General features: G+C 50.0%; 2 pseudogenes; both read right to left on the bottom strand.

Moving 5' to 3' along the window:
* Positions 1 to 16,260, bottom strand: part of LOC141736960 (endoplasmic reticulum chaperone BiP pseudogene) — a 26,924-nt pseudogene extending 10,664 nt beyond the window's left edge.
* Positions 1 to 18,600, bottom strand: part of LOC141736967 (endoplasmic reticulum chaperone BiP pseudogene) — a 110,968-nt pseudogene that overhangs the window by 70,695 nt on the left and 21,673 nt on the right.

Genomic DNA, 18,600 nt, shown 5'->3' on the forward strand with positions numbered 1-18,600 from the left:
GTTTAAGATGTGGACTGCAGCACCCTTTTGATAGAGATAAGGTTAGTTTTCACGTGTGGTTTTTTGTTTACTTATTAAATTTGGTTCATCAGTTTTAAAGTTCTTGCCCCGCTCTAGCTCTTTGCGCGATAATTCAATGATTTAAAACTCGTTCCTCTGGTTCTGGGGCAGCAGAATTGGGGTGGTTAAAGCTGTTGGGTGGCCATGAGGTGTCTCGATCATATGTAAAGCACCCGTTGCGTGTTTATTTTATTAATTGGTGCTTATTTGCATAAATTAACGTGGCGGTTGGGAGGGAGCATGGAGGGTTCGATTAGTTGAAGGAAGGAAATGGGAAGAAAGGTGTCTTGTCTCTACTGACAGTATAAAAAAGGCTGATTTTTTTTGTTTCCGGGCCACCAAATTCATGAATGACTTTGTTTAATTTTTGTAGAATATTCACGTCCAGTAGAAAAAAAAAAAATCTATAGTTTGGTTCCGTTTTTCTCTTGAAAGGCCCAATGCTCAGGTCTGGGCCTCCACAAACTCCCCAAAGCAGAAGGCGGGTGGGAACGTTCTCCTTTGGCTTCTCAAGGCTTGTATTTTTAAAAATAGACCTCAGAGTAACGTTTTTCTCTAGCCCTTAACGATTCCAAAGGGAAACCGGCTGCCTCCCGAAATCGAAGACGGGCCTCCCAGTGAGGCTGGAGTCAGCGGCAGCCCTGCCAGCTGGGAGGACTGGGAGTTTTTAACCAAAAAACCCTGGGGGCTGTTTCCTTTTCAAAAAAGAAAAGGAGGTGGGAAGTTGCAGCGCTGAGTGATTTTCTAATTCCATAGAAAGGGATGAGTTTTGAGCAGTTTGGCTCCGGAGGCAGGGTGAGAGAGCGAGTGCCAGGAGGCAGCGGCGTGTTCACGCCTCCTCGCTGCCAAAGAGATGCCGAAACCGCAGGAATTTGGCAAAATAGTTGGCGTCCCAAATCCCTGCCACGGGTCTGGATTTAAACCCCCGCCGACCCCCGGAATGGCTGGGCATGGAGATTCCTGCTCCGCGCCTCATTGCTGTTCCTGATTGATTCTAAAAAATGCAAGTTTTGGTGCAAGAAGAGTGTTTGGTCCAGGTTCTCTGGCGCCAGGACGGCTCGCCGATACTCCAGGCCGCTCTGGCTGGCGGCGAAGGCCTGCTTGGGCGAGACGGCGGTGGCTGGGATGGGCAGGTCCTGCCGGCTCAGCCGCCCCCGCCATTCCCCCTCCGCCCACCTCTTCTCTCCCCGGCTCTCCATCCCCCGGCCCCCACGGGGGAGGAGCAGGCGAGGGGGGCATGTGGGGGTTACACGGAGTTCCCCCAAAAGAGGCGGCTCACGGCCCCAAAATGTCTGGAAGTTGGGCGGGGGGTGTGGTGGTTAAAAAACCGTTCAAACCTGCACAAAAGACGGCATGCTGGGATCCAGGCCCTCAACGTGCCGCATTCATCCCTGCAGTGTTTGTTCTTCTTTTTGGAGATGTACTGAGTATTTTGGGGTTGAGTAAGTGAGTATTTATTTTAGAAATGAGAAAGCCCTGTGTTGGGGGCGGCTAGCAGAAAAGTACGAGTATGCAAGAAATTCGAGGGTATGCCGACCTTGCAGACCTGAGACAAATAAATCTGAGGAGCCAGGGAACAACTGGCCTTGCAGGTCTGAGATAAATAACCTTGAAGAAGTAGGGAGTAGGCAACAAGTTATCACTGTAGCTTTTAGCACATTCCAAAACTGTAGCTTCTAGCATGTAGCGAAACCGCAGGTAGGAGGGATTATTGTAATGAAACATTTAGAGCTAAGCCAATCAGAAATGATAGAATTTGTGTAATTTATGTAACTGTTAAGTAGCTGTATAAAAAGCCTTCCAACGCGTCTAATGAACTGACATCTTGCTTGCATCAAGCAGCGTCCCGTCTCTCAATCGCGGCAAATTGGTGACCCCGACGTGATGGGGTGGTGAACCGCCTAGCTGAGCGGCTTGCTGCGAGTCCCACGGAACTTTGAATGAGCTGCTGAAAGGAAGCAGGAACTGGCCAGGAATCCCTCTGGATTTAAGAGGTGAGCTGTGGGAAACATGGGGAATCAGATGTCCCCCGCAGAGAGAGATGTATATAAAGTTATGAAAACGCTCCTCCGGAAACATAAAAAAGATATTTCCGGGCAGGACTTAAAGATTATGCTTAAGTGGGTACAAATGAAGATCCCCACTGTTACGGCCTCCAGTATTTTTACACGGGAACTTTGGGACGATGTGGGGGTAAAGTTGTGGGACTTAGCGACGTCAGGGAATGCCGAGGCTCAGCGTTTGCTTCCGTGGTGGAGAAATAATCTTTGAGGCTATTAAGGCACAGAAAAAGGGCCATAAAGACTCTCCAGATACTAAGGGGGAACCTTCATCAGCTCCGCCTTTGCTTCCCCCTCCGCTACCTCCGCGACGTGCTAAGTCGCCCGGACCCTTAAAGGTCTGTGCCGCAGGCTACCCTCCTGAGGAAGATCCGCTTGACCCGGGGCCCGTTGATCCTGATAAAGAGCCTGACTTGTACCCCCCCTGACCCTCATGATACGTGGGCGAATATTAGACGTCAAGCTTTAAAAGAAGGTGACTTGGAAATAGCGCGAACGATAGTCGCCCCTGTTATTTATCAAGGCCGGGGAGTGCAGTGGAAGGCTTTGTCCTTCCCGGTGATTAAAGAGCTGCGCCGTACCGTCACAGAACATGGGCTCTCTTCCCCATATTTTGCGAGCCTGCTGTCTTCTGTCTTTGATACGTATGTTATGACTCCCCATGATTTAAAATCGCTAGCGCAATTGTTATTAACCCCTTCCCAGTATTCCCTGTGGGAGTCGCACTGGAGGGGGGGCCTTCAAACTCTCCTCACCAGCTACGTGGGTCATAATAATGCTGCTCTTGCCGCACTGACCATGGAGCACCTTATGGGTACGGGTCAGCACTCTAATCCAGCGGCACAGGCTCGAGATTGTCCACGAGAGGCCCTGGAAGCGATCCGCGAAGAAGCAAAAAAGGCTTTACTTAAAATACCCGATTCCAGTAAACCTCAAAAGGCATTCACCTCTATTACGCAGGAACCTCGGGAGCCGTACATGCAATTCATTGATAGACTTAAGCAAGCTTTAGAACGCCAAATAGATAATACCGAAGCTCGAGAAATTTTGCTATTAAAATTAGCAGTTGAAAATGCTAACGCCGACTGTAAAAAATTCCTTAAATCTCTCCCTAACCCAGCTCCGACTTTGGTTGAAATGGTAGAGGCTTGTAATCGTATCGGTACTGTGGACCATAAATTTGAAGCGATGGCAGCTGCTTTCGCAGCTATGAGAGGCATGTCTGGGGGAGGAAATTGTTACGGTTGTGGTAAACCAGGCCATATCAAACGAAATTGTCTCGCTTCTAATGGGGGGCTAAAGCCCAAGCCCCTGGGATCTGTCCCCGATGCAGGAAGGGGCGTCATTATGCTAATCAATGTCGTTCTAAGTATAATTTTCAAGGGCAGCCGATACAGGGAAACCGCTTGCGGAGCGCGGGGCAGCGACGCGCACAGACACAAGTATCGTCACCGGTGGATCGAGCCATGCAGATGGGTGTGACCTCGCCACAAGTCTTCGCCCAGCAACAGCCGGTAGCGCCGGATTGGACCTGGCAACCTCACACGCAGTAACGTTGCTTGATTCCTCTGTTCATTTATTAGCAACTAATGTTTCAGGTCCTTTATCCCCGAAAACACAAGGGCTACTATTAGGGAGATCATCAGTTACCTTAGCCGGACTTTTTGTATTGCCTGGAGTAATTGATGCGGATACCGTTGGGGAAATTAAAATCATGGCCTGGACCCCATTTCCCCCTTGCACAGTACCCAAAGGAAGCCGCATTGCACAATTACTACTGATCCCGCAGAACGCAAGCTCTCTTTCGCCTCACCCACCTCCGCAGCAAAGACAAGGAGGTTTTGGATCTACTGGGGATCCACAGATTCTCTGGGTACAGTCCATTTCCCAGAAGCGACCACTTTGTCAATGTACTCTTATTCACGGCACTCAGCAAGTAATCCTAAATGGGATTATTGACACAGGGGCCGATGTTACCGTAATTTCACAGGTGAAGTGGCCTCCACAATGGCCTTTGGCAGCTGTGCCTCAGGCACTAGCCGGAATCGGAGGAGTTGGTAGAAGCCACCAATCCTCGGAATTGATCCAAATCAAAGGCCCAGAAGGACGAGTGGCTTCCGTCAAGCCTTTTGTGCTGCCTGTTCCTATGGTCTTATGGGGACGTGATGTGCTATCACAATGGGGAACTTCCATTCAGTCGCATTTTTAGGGGGGGCCATTGAGGTGCGCGACACCCTGAAACTGACTTGGAAAACTCAGACACCCATTTGGGTAGATCAATGGCCCCTACCACTCGAAAAGCTTCGCGCTCTCCAAGAACTGGTTACGGAACAATTAGCAAAAGGACATATAGTACCTACTACTAGTCCTTGGAATTCACCTGTCTTTGTTATTAAGAAGCAATCTGGCAAGTGGCGCCTGCTCCATGATCTCAGAAAAATCAATGATGCTATGGTAGATATGGGAGCTCTGCAGCCAGGGCTCCCTTCTCCAACTATGATCCCCCGCAATTGGCATCTCACCGTTATTGACCTTAAGGATTGCTTTTTTAACATTCCACTACACCCTGATGACGCTGCCAAATTTGCTTTTTCAGTCCCAAGTGTCAATATGCAAGCCCCTGTGCAACGATATCAGTGGGTTGTACTGCCACAGGGAATGAAAAATAGCCCGACAATTTGTCAATGGTATGTCGCTAAGGTACTTAGCCCTGTCAGGGTTGCGTTGCCTCAAGTTCTGTTATATCATTATATGGATGATATCTTGATGGCTGCGCCTCACCTTGAGCTCATGGAAAAGGCCGTAGCCCTTGTCACGGCCGCTGTCAATTCGGCAGGCCTCTGTATTGCGCCCGAAAAAGTCCAGAAAATGCCCCCTTGGACCTACTTGGGTTGGCGCATCAGGACCCAGACGATAGTTCCCCAACCTGTGCATATACAGGCCGACATTAAAAATTTGCACGATGTTCAAAAATTATTAGGGACCATTACTTGGGTCCGACCCTTGCTAGGAATCTCCAATTCAGACTTAAGCCCTTTGTTTGAACTCCTCAAGGGAGATTCCGATTTACGCTCCCCTCGTCGACTTGGTCCTGAAGCCGCTGCCTCATTACAAAAAGTAGCGAAAGCCATCGCCTTACGGCAAGCACACCGCTGTGCGCCTGAATTGCCCTTCAATTTAATTATTTTGAACCCTGCACGTCAGCCATATGCTTTGATTTTTCAATGGGACCCTAACAACCCTGATCCCTTATTAATCATTGAGTGGGTCTTTTTACCCAACCAGCCCACTAAAACAATTTGGACACAACATGAAATGTTTGCTTCCTTGATAATTAAAGCACGGCAGCGCTTGCTTGCCCTGTCAGGGATGGACTTTGCTTCTATCTGTTTACCTGTAACTAATATGTACCTACAATGGTTATTCCAACAGTCTGATGCTTTCGTGTTTGCCTTAACAGATTATACGGGTCAACTAACCTCACATCCTCCGTCCCACAAGCTTCTACATGCTCATTTTAACTTAATATCCATACCAAAGAGATGTCACCAGCCCCTCCAAGGCCTTACTGTGTTCACCGATGGGTCTGGAAAAACACACAAGTCGGTGATTGTCTGGTGGGATGACCGCTCTCAACAATGGGAGTCAGACGTTGAGACAGTCTCCGGGTCCCCTCAAATCGTAGAGCTTGCCGCTGTTGTTCGAGCTTTTCGTAAGTGGTCTAAACCACTGAATCTTATTACTGATTCTGCTTATGTTGCAGGCGTCGTCGAACGGGCAGAGGCCTCGGTGCTGCGTCATACTTCGCATGCTGATTTGTTTGCTTTGTTGCAGGAACTTGTTTTCCTTTTAACCTCTCGAACACATCCCTATTTTATTTTACATGTTAGATCGCACACCTCTTTACCTGGGTTTATTGCAGAAGGCAATCGACAGGCCGATATGCTCACTCTGCCGGTACAAGCTTTACCTGACCGTATTGCACAAGCTAAGCTTAGTCATTCCTTTTTCCATCAGAATGCAGGGGGCCTCAAACGTCAGTTTGGCCTCACTTCTCAGCAAGCGGCGAACATTATCGCTGTCTGCCCTGATTGTCAAAAACATTCTTTTCCTACGGCACCAGGTGGGGTTAATCCCAGAGGCTTACAAAGCCTGCAATTATGGCAGACGGATGTCACACACTATCCAGAATTTGGGAGATTAAAATACGTCCATTCCTCTATTGACACCTTTTCAGGGGCTCTATTTGCCTCCTGCCATGTGGGGGAGGCGGCAAAAGATGTTCGCAGGCATCTGCTGCGTGCTTTTGCTACCTTAGGCATCCCTGCACAAATCAAAACAGACAATGGCCCTGCTTATATCTCAGCTGCACTTAAAACTTTTTTTATCTCTTGGGGGATCACTCACATCACTGGGATCCCACATTCCCCTACGGGCCAGTCCCTGATTGAACGCTCTCATCAGTCTTTAAAGCGCTTGTTACAACAACAGAAAGGGGGAGTAGGGACAGCCACCCCTGAAGAACGTCTACAGAAAGCCCTGTATGTTTTTAACTATTTAAATTGTTCTTTAATAGATAACAACCCTCCGATCGTTCGCCACTTTAACACAAACACTTCTTTCGAAGCCAGCGTAAAAGCTCCAGTCCTGATCCGCGACCCTGAGACAGGTAAGGTCTTGGGGCCATACCCCCTTGTCACATGGGGCAGAGGCTATGCTTGTGTTTCCACAGAACGAGGCCCCAGGTGGATCCCAGCGAAGAGCGTGCGACCTTTCCGTGAACCCCTACCACAATCGGATGGCCACAACACCAATCCACAGCTAGATCATTCCCCTGAACGGCATACCAAAGAACATTCGGAGGACTGATGCAGTGCTTTTATGGACAATAGAGCAGAGACTCCAGTAGAACATATTCATTGCGTCGCCTGTGGTAATTGTGACCCTTAGGTTTTATGCGACTGCTATCGCTGTGGTAAGAGATGGTAGCGATGGTTAACATTGGCCAATAGATGGTGTGACAGTTGCCTAATATATGAAGTTAGCATTGTAAGAATTTAGCATTGCAAAAAAAAAAAAAAAAAAAAAGGGGTGGGGGGAAGAGTCCGTCAAACATTATGATCCTGTTAACACTTTTTTGTATATGTGCAGCCTGGACACATGCCAATCCTTTGCCAGGGTACCACCCTCACCTTTTTGACCCCCGTCAAAATGTCTGGGTTACTCTGTCCAGGTCGCTCAATACAACTAGCTTTTGTGCCAGTCTTGCTACGCCCAGCTCGCCCTTCATCACCTGCTTAGTAGGGGTACCACTGAATAACTCGACCTTTTTACTGTTTAATAACTCTATGACAACCTTACGGAAGCAGTACAATATTTCTGGAAGGCTTCCTTTTTCATGGAAAAATCTTAAGGACCTTTTTGAAAAATACGATAATTGGGATGATAAATTACCAATAGGGCCCCAGCCGCAGGAAATTGACTTAGTAGATTCTCTTAATATTTCTCATTGTTTGTTTATTGGCCTTAGGTCATGGTCAGGGGCCCTTAGTAAAGGATTCTCCACCGACCGTCATCTCACCTATTGGTAATGCTACCCTCTGGCAACAACAATGGTGTTTGAGCATTGCTTGAGATGCCACTCACTCAGCCCCCGGTACCATGCTCCCTAGGCGGCTCCCCTTGGGGTTCTTTTTATTTGCAGAAATAGAGCTTGGTCTGGGATCCCTTCTAACCCTAGAGGAGGCCCGTGTACTATTGGACAGCTTAGTCTTGGCACTCCTCACTATCATCCAAGCCCAAAACAGCGGTTACGTTTTACTCGTGACACAATACAAGCATTAGAAAATACCTGTGACGATAATGTTAAGCTATGGAATCGCTGGGAGGTTTTTTTCGCCTCGCTATTTACCCCTGGGGTGGCAGCAGCGAGAGCCCACAGAAACTTAGATGCAATTGCCTGTTGGGTTGTTAAGCAAGGAAATCCTACCAGCCACATACTATCTGAGATGGCTGAAGACTTGTCTACAGTACAACATGCAGTCCTGCAAAACGGAGCCGCTATTGACTTCTTGCTACTAGCCCATGGACATGGCTGTGAGGATTTTGACGGAATGTGCTGCATGGACTTAGAGGACCACTCTTCTTCGATACATAAGCAAATTACACAACTCCTTGCGCATTCACAAAAGGTGCAATCTGATACGGACTTCTTCGGATTGGGTACTTTGGGTGATTGGTTTGGGCTAAAGGGCTGGCTTAGGAGCCTGGTACAATCTGCTGTACTCATATTAGTTATTATATTGGTAGGCCTTTTGATTCTAAGCTGCGCTCTTTCCTGTGTTAGGTCTATGGTGACTAAAGTTGTTCGACATACATGGTTTATTCAAAACGGCGATATTCCGAAGATTTACACTAGTGTTAGTTCTGTCCAGCTCACTGAGTATGATGACCTTTAAACCCGCGCCTCAGTTCTGCCTTTAAAGAAACAAAAAAGGGGGAGATGTTGGGGGCGTGTCCTGGTTCCGGTGGGGATAGGGTTAACTTTTCCTGGTATTCCATGCCATGTGAGCCACGCCCACCCTGAGCTGCCGGGGGAGGGGGCAGGAAGTTGCTGCTTAAAAGCGGGCTGGGGCGTCCCGGGTCCGACCGGTCGGCGAGCGGCGGGGAGCGGCGGTTCCGTAATCGCGTTTGTATATTCCCCTCTCCGTGTTGTTGTTGTTTGCCTGTTCCCTTTGCTGTCCTGTTAAACTGCCTTTGTCCCAACCCAAGAGTCTTGCCTTTTCTTACGATCCTTCCTGTATTAGGAAGGCACGTGCGAGCGGCACGTGGTTCTTTGTTGCCATCTGAGGCTAAACCACGACAGTCCTTTTTGGCGCCCAACGTGGGGCTTGAAGGGTTGACATAACGACAGAATCCAACTAGAACGTGGAAAAAACGGTTTTGGTTTTTTTTTTTGTATGCATTTATTTTATTAGGTAAGTAGTCACTGGTCATCATGTTGCTTGGTTTGTTCTCATGGCTGTGTTACATAAATTCCTATATGGCTTATGTACTCCCTGCGATGCTGTTTACCGTGTCTGGAAGAGGGATGAGGATTATCATTCTGCTGTCCTGTGCGATATCTGTTTATGATATGATAACATCACTGTTCAGACGGTTATTTTGGGGTGTTTATGTGGTTTTGTTGTCCTGTCCGTACATTGGACACCGTCTCTCAGAATTTGTCAATAGTTTCCCCAGCCCTTTTGCCTCCCTTTTCTCCTTCGGGTCAGGTATGACAGCTTTTGAGAATCTTGAATATCCTTGGGATACTCAAACTAGTGTGTTCCTAGTGCTATGTCTCCTGAATACGTTCCAGGTCTTGTTTAGGGTTAAGCGACTATTTAAGACTACCACCCGGAGATCTGCTCCGAGGCTGGATAGTCAGGGGTGGCATGGCATGTGGGAGAGCATGGGCAGGTACCTAGAGAACTACTCGCCTCCAATGGTCTGGGACTTCACCCCTGAACAATTACAGGACCCTGATAAAGTGGTAGAATATTTGAAGGGAAAATGTTGTGGCTATTCTAGAGAGGCACAACTCACCGCGCTGTGCTGGGCCCTGGCCAGTATCTACCAGGCACTGCTCAGAATTATGCAGCACCCTCAAGGGGAAGAGATGGAAACCAGACCGGCGGCCCCTGCGGCTGCTGCAGCCCCTGCGGCGGCCCCTGCGGCTGCTGCAGCCCCTGCGGCAGACACTGCGGCTGCTGCAGCCCCTGCGGCAGACACTGCAGCTAGTGCAACCCCTGCGGCAGACACTGCGGCTACTGCAACCCCCGTGGTAGCCACTGCCACTGAACCAGAGAACCAACCCGTGCCGGTATCAGTTGCCCCCATACAGAAGAAGAAGTACACAAAGAAATCAGTTCGCTTAGTAAGAGATGATGATGAACCAGGGCCATCACGAGAGCAGGAGGAAGAAGCAGAACCAGAGATAATTACTCGATCCCTATCCTTGAGTGAGCTGCGGGATATGCGAAAAGATTTCAGCCGACTTTCAGGCGAGCACATTGTCACCTGGCTGCTCCGGTGCTGGGATAATGGGGCCAGTAGCCTGGAATTAGAGGGTAGGGAGGCCAGGCAGCTGGGATCCCTGTCTAGGGAAGGCGGCATTGACAAAGCGATTGGGAAAAAGACCCAAGCCCTCAGCCTCTGGAAACGACTCCTGTTAGGCGTGAGGGAGAGGTACCCCTTCAGTGAGGATGTTGTATGTCAGCCAAGCAAGTGGACTACCATGGAAAGAGGTATCCAGTACCTGAGAGAATTAGCCGTGCGGGAGATGATTTATTATGACTTGGACAATGCCGACTTACCCACAGACCCTGATGAGGTGCGATGCACAAGGCCCATGTGGCGGAAGTTTGTACGGAGCGCACCATCGTCATATGCCAACTCCCTGGCAGTAATGGAATGGAAAGGTGAAGAGGGACCAACGGTGGATGAGGTAGCTGGCCGGCTCCGGCGATATGAAGAAAGTCTCTCTTCCCCCCTTGTCTCAGCTGTGGAGAAACTGTCGCGGAAGGTCCAGCAACTTGAAGAGAATATGTCCTACTCCCCACCTGCACGGGCCAGCATCTCAGCTATTAGAAGCAGGCATTTCCCCACTCAAGAGAGAGAGTACAGAGGGTACACACCACGAGGCACCCTGTGGTTCTACCTGCGGGACCACGGAGAGGACATGAGGAAGTGGGATGGACGACCTACTTCGATCCTGCGGACACGGGTACAGGAGTTGCAAGGAAGGACAACCACAAAAGGGGATCCCTCCAGGAAAAGTGCCGCCCCAGTTTCCAGTGGGCCGTTCCCCAGACAAAGCAGAAGGCCTGATCTTGCTTCTGATCCTCTTGAAGGAACTTCCAAGTCCTTTATGCAAGAAGTGAGTAATGGATACTATGACGAGTATTAGGGGGGCCCTGCCTCCGGCCAGGTGGAGGAAAGGGACAACCGGGTTTATTGGACGGTGTGGATTCGATGGCCTGGCACATCAGACCCACAGGAGTATAAGGCTCTAGTGGACACGGGTGCGCAGTGTACTTTAATACCATCAAGCTATAGAGGGGCAGAACCCATTTGTATTTCTGGGGTGACAGGGGGATCCCAAGAGTTGACTGTACTGGAGGCAGAAGTGAGCCTAACTGGGAATGAGTGGCAAAAGCATCCCATTGTGACTGGCCCAGAGGCTCCATGCATCCTTGGTATAGATTACCTCAGGAGAGGGTATTTTAAGGACCCAAAAGGGTACCGCTGGGCCTTTGGCATAGCTGCTTTGGAGACAGAGGAAGTTAAACAGTTGTCTGCCTTGCCTGGTCTCTCGGAGGATTCTTCTGTTGTGGGGTTGTTGAGGGTCAAAGAACAACAGGTGCCGATTGCTACCACAACGGTGCATCGGCGGCAGTATCGCACTAACCGAGACTCTCTGATTCCCATCCATGAGCTGATTCGTCAACTAGAGGTTCAAGGAGTGATCAGCAAGACTCGCTCACCCTTTAACAGTCCCATATGGCCGGTGCGAAAATCTAATGGAGAGTGGAGGCTAACTGTAGACTATCGTGGTCTGAATGAAGTCACGCCACCGCTGAGTGCTGCCGTGCCGGACATGCTAGAACTCCAGTACGAACTGGAGTCCAAGGCAGCCAAGTGGTATGCCACGATTGATATAGCGAATGCATTCTTCTCAATCCCTTTGGCAGCAGAGTGCAGGCCACAGTTTGCTTTCACTTGGAGGGGCGTCCAATACACCTGGAATCGACTGCCCCAGGGGTGGAAACACAGCCCCACCATTTGCCATGGACTGATCCAGACTGCACTGGAACAGGGTGAAGCTCCAGAACATCTGCAGTACATTGATGACATCATTGTATGGGGAAACACAGCAGAAGAAGTGTTTGAGAAAGGGAGTAAAATAGTCCAAATCCTTCTGAACGCTGGTTTTGCTATAAAGCGAAGTAAGGTCAAGGGACCTGCGCAGGAGATCCAGTTTTTAGGAACAAAATGGCAAGATGGACGCCGTCAGATTCCAACGGATGTGATCAACAAAATAGCAGCTATGTCTCCACCAACTAGTAAAAAGGAAACACAGGCTTTCTTAGGTATTGTGGGTTTCTGGAGAATGCATATCCCAGATTACAGTCAAATTGTAAGCCCTCTGTATCAAGTAACCCGGAAGAAGAATGATTTTAAATGGGGTCCTGAGCAACGACAAGCTTTTGAACAAATCAAACAGGAAATAGTCCATGCAGTGGCCCTGGGGCCAGTCCGGGCAGGACAAGATGTTAAAAATGTGCTCTATACCGCAGCCGGGGAGAACGGCCCTACCTGGAGCCTCTGGCAGAAAGCACCAGGGGAGACTCGAGGTCGACCCCTAGGGTTTTGGAGTCGGGGATACAGAGGATCCGAAGCCCACTACACTCCAACAGAAAAAGAGATATTGGCAGCATATGAAGGGGTTCGAGCTGCTTCAGAAGTAGTTGGTACAGAAGCACAGCTCCTCTTAGCACCTCGACTGCCGGTGCTGGGTTGGATGTTCAAAGAAAGGGTCCCCACCACACATCATGCAACCGATGCTACATGGAGTAAGTGGATTGCACTGATCACGCAGCGAACTCGAATGGGAAACCCCAGTCGCCCAGGAATTCTGGAAGTGATCATGGACTGGCCAGAAGGCAAGGATTTTGGAATGTCACCAGAGGAGGAGGTGACGCGTGCAGAAGAGGCCCCACCATATAAATAAACTGCCAGAAAATGAGAAGAAATATGCCCTGTTCACTGATGGGTCCTGCCGTATTGTGGGAAAGCATCGAAAGTGGAAGGCTGCTGTGTGGAGTCCTACACGACGGGTTGCAGAAGCCAGTGAGGGACAGGGTGAATCGAGCCAGTTTGCAGAGGTGAAGGCTATTCAGCTGGCTTTGGACATTGCTGAGCGAGAAAAATGGCCAGTACTTTATCTCTACACTGACTCATGGATGGTGGCAAATGCTCTGTGGGGGTGGTTACAGCAGTGGAAGCAGGGCAACTGGCAGCGCAGAGGCAAACCCATCTGGGCTGCTGAACTGTGGAAAGATATTGCTGCCCGGATAGAGAATCTGGTTGTGAAAGTACGCCATGTAGATGCCCATGTACCGAAGAATCGGGCCACGGAGGAACATCAGAACCAGCAGCAGGTGGATCGGGCCGCTAGGATTGAAGTGGCTCAAGTGGATCTGGACTGGCAACGTAAGGGTGAACTATTCATAGCTCGGTGGGCCCATGACTCCTCAGGCCATCAAGGGAGAGATGCGACATATAGATGGGCTCGTGACCGAGGGGTGGACTTGACCATGGACACTATTGCACAGGTCATCCATGAATGTGAGACATGCGCTGCGATCAAACAAGCCAAGCGTGTGAAGCCTCTTTGGTATGGAGGGCGATGGCTGAAATACAAATATGGGGAGGCCTGGCAGATTGATTATATCACACTGCCACAAACCCGTCAAGGCAAGCGCTATGTGCTCACAATGGTGGAAGCAACCACTGGATGGCTGGAAACATACCCTGTGCCCCATGCCACTGCCCGGAACACTATCCTGGGCCTTGAAAAGCAAGTCCTGTGGCGACATGGTACCCCAGAGAGAATTGAGTCGGACAACGGGACTCATTTCCGAAACAGCCTCATAGACACCTGGGCCAAAGAGCATGGTATCGAGTGGGTGTATCACATCCCCTGTCACGCACCAGCCTCTGGGAAGATAGAACGATACAATGGACTGTTAAAAACTACACTGAGAGCAATGGGTGGTGGGACTTTCAAACACTGGGATACTCATTTAGCAAAAGCTACCTGGCTAGTTAACACCAGGGGATCTAACAATCGGGCTGGCCCTGCCCAATCAAAACTTCCACGTACTGTAGAAGGGGATAAAGTCCCCGTAGTGCACATGAAGAATATGCCAGGGAAGACAGTCTGGGTTAGTCCTGCCTCAGGCAAAGGCAAACCCATCCGTGGGATTGCTTTTGCCCAAGGACCTGGGTGCACTTGGTGGGTGATGCGGCAGGATGGGGAAGTCCGATGTGTACCTCATGGGGATCTGATTTTGGGCGAGAATAGCCAATGAATCAGATTGTGTGCTGTTAATTGCTAAGTAACACTGTCACTGTATGTCCTCATTGCTATAATTGCTATCAGTTGTACTACAAGTAAGGCACAGGGATGATGGGATCAGAACTGATCTCAGCAGCTGGCGCCCAGCAGTTTCCTCAAGATCTACATCTTCAGCCCACGGACTGCGTGCATGAGCCACACCAGGTGCACCAGTCACAAGCTCCGAAAAATACAGCATGCAACAGACCAGCACCACCCAGCATCTCACCTGCCCTGAGAGACTGTTCTAACAAATGGAGCCCAAAGCCGTGGATTAAAAGAACTCAACGGACACTTTGGAGGGATGACCCATAAACTAAGGGCATTATATGTGTGTGTATATATATATATATATAACAGGGGAAAGGGGTGGCAATTCATTGGAACCTGCTGGGCATGGCATAGATGGTATGGAATAAGGGGTGGATAATGTCCTGGTTCCGGTGGGGATAGGGTTAACTTTTCCTGGTATTCCATGCCATGTGAGCCACGCCCACCCTGAGCTGCCGGGGGAGGGGGCAGGAAGTTGCTGCTTAAAAGCGGGCTGGGGCGTCCCGGGTCCGACCGGTCGGCGAGCGGCGGTTCCGTAATCGCGTTTGTATATTCCCCTATCCGTGTTGTTGTTGTTTGCCTGTTCCCTTTGCTGTCCTGTTAAACTGCCTTTGTCCCAACCCAAGAGTCTTGCCTTTTCTTACGATCCTTCCTGTATTAGGAAGGCACGTGCGAGCGGCACATGGTTCTTTGTTGCCATCTGAGGCTAAACCACGACAGGGCGGCTAGCAGAAAAGTACGAGTATGCAAGAAATTCGAGGGTATGCCGACCTTGCAGACCTGAGACAAATAAATCTGAGGAGCCAGGGAACAACTGGCCTTGCAGGTCTGACATAAATAACCTTGAAGAAGTAGGGAGTAGGCAACAAGTTATCACTGTAGCTTTTAGCACATTCCAAAACTGTAGCTTCTAGCATGTAGCGAAACCGCAGGTAGGAGGGATTATTGTAATGAAACATTTAGAGCTAAGCCAATCAGAAATGACAGAATTTGTGTAATTTATGTAACTGTTAAGTAGCTGTATAAAAAGCTTTCCAACGCGTCTAATGAACTGACATCTTGCTTGCATCAAGCAGCGTCCCGTCTCTCAATCGCGGCAGCCCTGGGTCACATCTGCCCCACCCCAACTGCGCGCACACCGTGGCACTTGCACACGGGCGCACCATCTCCCCCGGCCCTTCCCATTCCCCCCTTTCGCCTCTCACCCCCCCCCCCCCCCCAGCAGGCCTCTCCCCCAGCCCCAATGCCCCGTCTGCCGCCGCACGCACACGTGCACACAACATCCACCCCACCCCCTCCAACGGGCCCGAACCTCTCGCGTGCGGCAGACGCAGACGCAGACAGAGCGTCTCCCCCCAAGCCCCGCTGCCGCCACCGAATTACCGCCCACCCCCCCCGCCACACCCCGCCGTCCCCCTTCCCCCCCGCTCCCCCGCCTCTATTCACCACCCGGTTCACTGCGAATCCGGCCGCCCCCTCCCCACGCTGCCCTCGTGCAGGTTTGCCGCCCACCCCCCGTCCTCCACCCCGGCAAGGACGGCGGGAGACTTTAGGACCCAGCGGAGTCCCTGCCGGCTCCGTGCCCGGGCGGGTTAAGGGATTCCCGGTGGCGAGCGGGGATCTAACCCCGGCTGCCGAGTCTCTACCCTGCCGCGCCCCTGGCCGTGCCCGTGCCCCGGCGCTCCCGCCTTCCTTTCTCAGCCGCTCGGCTCGCTCACTCTCTCTGCTGCGCGCCTGCCCGCCCCTGCCGCGGCTGGAGAACCCACTGAACCCCACCCCCGCCCCCAGCACACACACCGCCCCCCCCCACCTCACCGACCCAAAACCTACTCCGAAAAGAGGCACCGCGTGCCTGCCGCCCTCTCCCCGGCCCACCTCTGCGCCGTGCTCGCCGCCCGCTCTCGCCTGCCTCTGCACCGGCACCCCTTCCCCGCCGCTGCCGCCTGCCGGGCAGGGGTGTGCTCGCGCGCCCGCGCAGGGCGCGAAGCCGCGGACCGCCACGCCCCACCCCCACCCCCGCCCCCGACCCGATCCGGGTCAGGGTGGCGGCTCTGCCAGGGGCGCTTAAATCACGAACGAAAAAAAGGTAAAACTTATTTTTTCGCCCCCCCACATCCCCCCCCTCGCCCGACAGCCCCCCGCCCCCCCCGCCCGGACGATCCGGGTCAGGCTGGCGGCTATGCCAGTGACGCTGAAACCGTGAACGAAGAAAAGATCAAAATACACAGCTTTTTCTCAAGAGTAACGTAATCCAGATCGACATCTATGAAGTCACTGACATTTACATGTCATTTACATGAGAGGGAAGAAGTTACCAGCAGGAAGAGATCTCTCCTTCTTGGAAATGAATTCCGGCCTTTATTTTCAGAAGAAAGAACTGTCTCCTCTGCGTTAGGCCCTGCCTCCTCTAATCTTTGTGCTCTTTCAAGACGAGTAATTTCATTGCACAGCACTACGTCTGTGCACCAAGGGCCATCGCTAGTGCTTTCCCGGCCAAAGTCACATGTTATTGAGCCAAAAATGCAAGCGATTCCATAGCCAAACACGGCATTACAACAGTTTCAGAGGGCCACATCTGCTATTATGCCACACGGGCACATTGGTATCAACTTATAAACAACTGGGCACATTTTCACAATTCACACAGTCTGCGTTCAAACAAATTAGATTGCGCTCTCCACTGTACATATACTACAATTTATGAAATTGTGCAGCATTCACAGAATGGTTCTCTGACTACCATCACTAGAAATTCAAAAACAGTGATGCAGTTGTCCACGTTACAGAAACGCTTCTCTTTTGGCTGTTCAAAACCCCCCTTAAATGTCCACAGCTTACAGACAAATCAAGTCTTCCCTAAAAACTGTGTTAGTTTCCAATGCAAAATTAACAAAACTTATTAAAAACGGTAGACAGCTAAAGCGCTTCTTCTCAGTGTCCTGAAGAAGACCAATACTACAACGTCATCTTGAGGCTGATAAGGTACTCTCCTTCTATCTTCCAAAATGGGAACTACTCTTTACAGGATGGTATCAAAATATACACACATTTTAAAGTTAAAATTAATACTTCAAATTAGTAGAAATTTTATTAAAGTCTTGTTCAAATTACAAGTGCTAGCCAGATACAGATGACAGTATAAGATGTAAAAGTACAAAGAAAATGCTTTTTTAAGTATTTGACGAGAATATTCATATACCTTAGTAATCTGGGCCGCAGAAATAGATGCAGAAGAGTCACCAATCTGTTCACGAGAAAAGAAACACATATTCAAGTTCTACAATCAAAACACAGCAATAGCTAACCTCTACTGTAGTCCCAAAGCCTGCACTATAGCCTCTGACTGTCACTGAAAGCGGCATTTGTATTTGTTCAAAGCAAAGCCCAGACCTACGACAGCTTAAGAGCGTGGTTAATGCGGTTAATGAGAAGAAACTACAATTACCAAACCCGTTTGAGATCAACTTACTGCTCCGGAATATCTCAGAGAGGGACCCTTCTCAAATGCTCACGACTGCTTAAAAGTCAAAGGGGTAAGGGAGCTGTCAGTTTTCAGCTAAAAAGCATGTAGAAAATATATTGAAGTTTATTCAAGAAGGAAGCAGCACTACAGGAAACTTCAGTGTAGTTTGAAAATTAATCAGTTCGTGTCTCACATTTAGAAATGCACACGGTTACACTTTGATGAAGACAGCAGGTGCCTGTCAAAATAAAGCACCGGCATATCAGCCCCGAAACGTGAACTCTGCCTCTCCTGTCACTACGTTTAAAAATGCCAAACTCACCATACCCCACAAAACCCAAATAAGAACACCAGTCCAAAACATCAGCCATAAAAGTAACACACCACCTAGTCTAGAAAAAAATTTACTGCTCCGCTTATTGAAATAAAGGTGTTTACCAGGACGGAGCAGTCTACAGAAACAGAAAACTGATTTCTTGTATTTTATTAGACCGCAAGCCATACTACCCAAATCAGTTTGGGAAGTGTGAGAAATTAGTCTAGTCCGCCAATGAGTCGCTTTTCGTAAAATATAAAAGCTTACAATGTGTAAGCCAAGCTGTGCTGGCTTTGTGGAGCTCCCCCCAGCCCCCACCGCTGCGCAGACACGAAATAAACACCCGTCTCCACTCCGTGTGTGGCTCAGCTCTTCGCACACCCAGATTTGGGCCAACACCTTCACGCTCCATCTACCACTCTTTTTCCCATGCGCAAAACAGGCCCGTGCTCTCTCACGGCAGGCACAATCACCACCGTTTTGCAGT

Source organism: Larus michahellis, unplaced genomic scaffold, assembly GCF_964199755.1.
Source record: "Larus michahellis unplaced genomic scaffold, bLarMic1.1 SCAFFOLD_78, whole genome shotgun sequence".
In the NCBI taxonomy this organism is placed as follows: Eukaryota; Metazoa; Chordata; class Aves; order Charadriiformes; family Laridae; genus Larus; species Larus michahellis.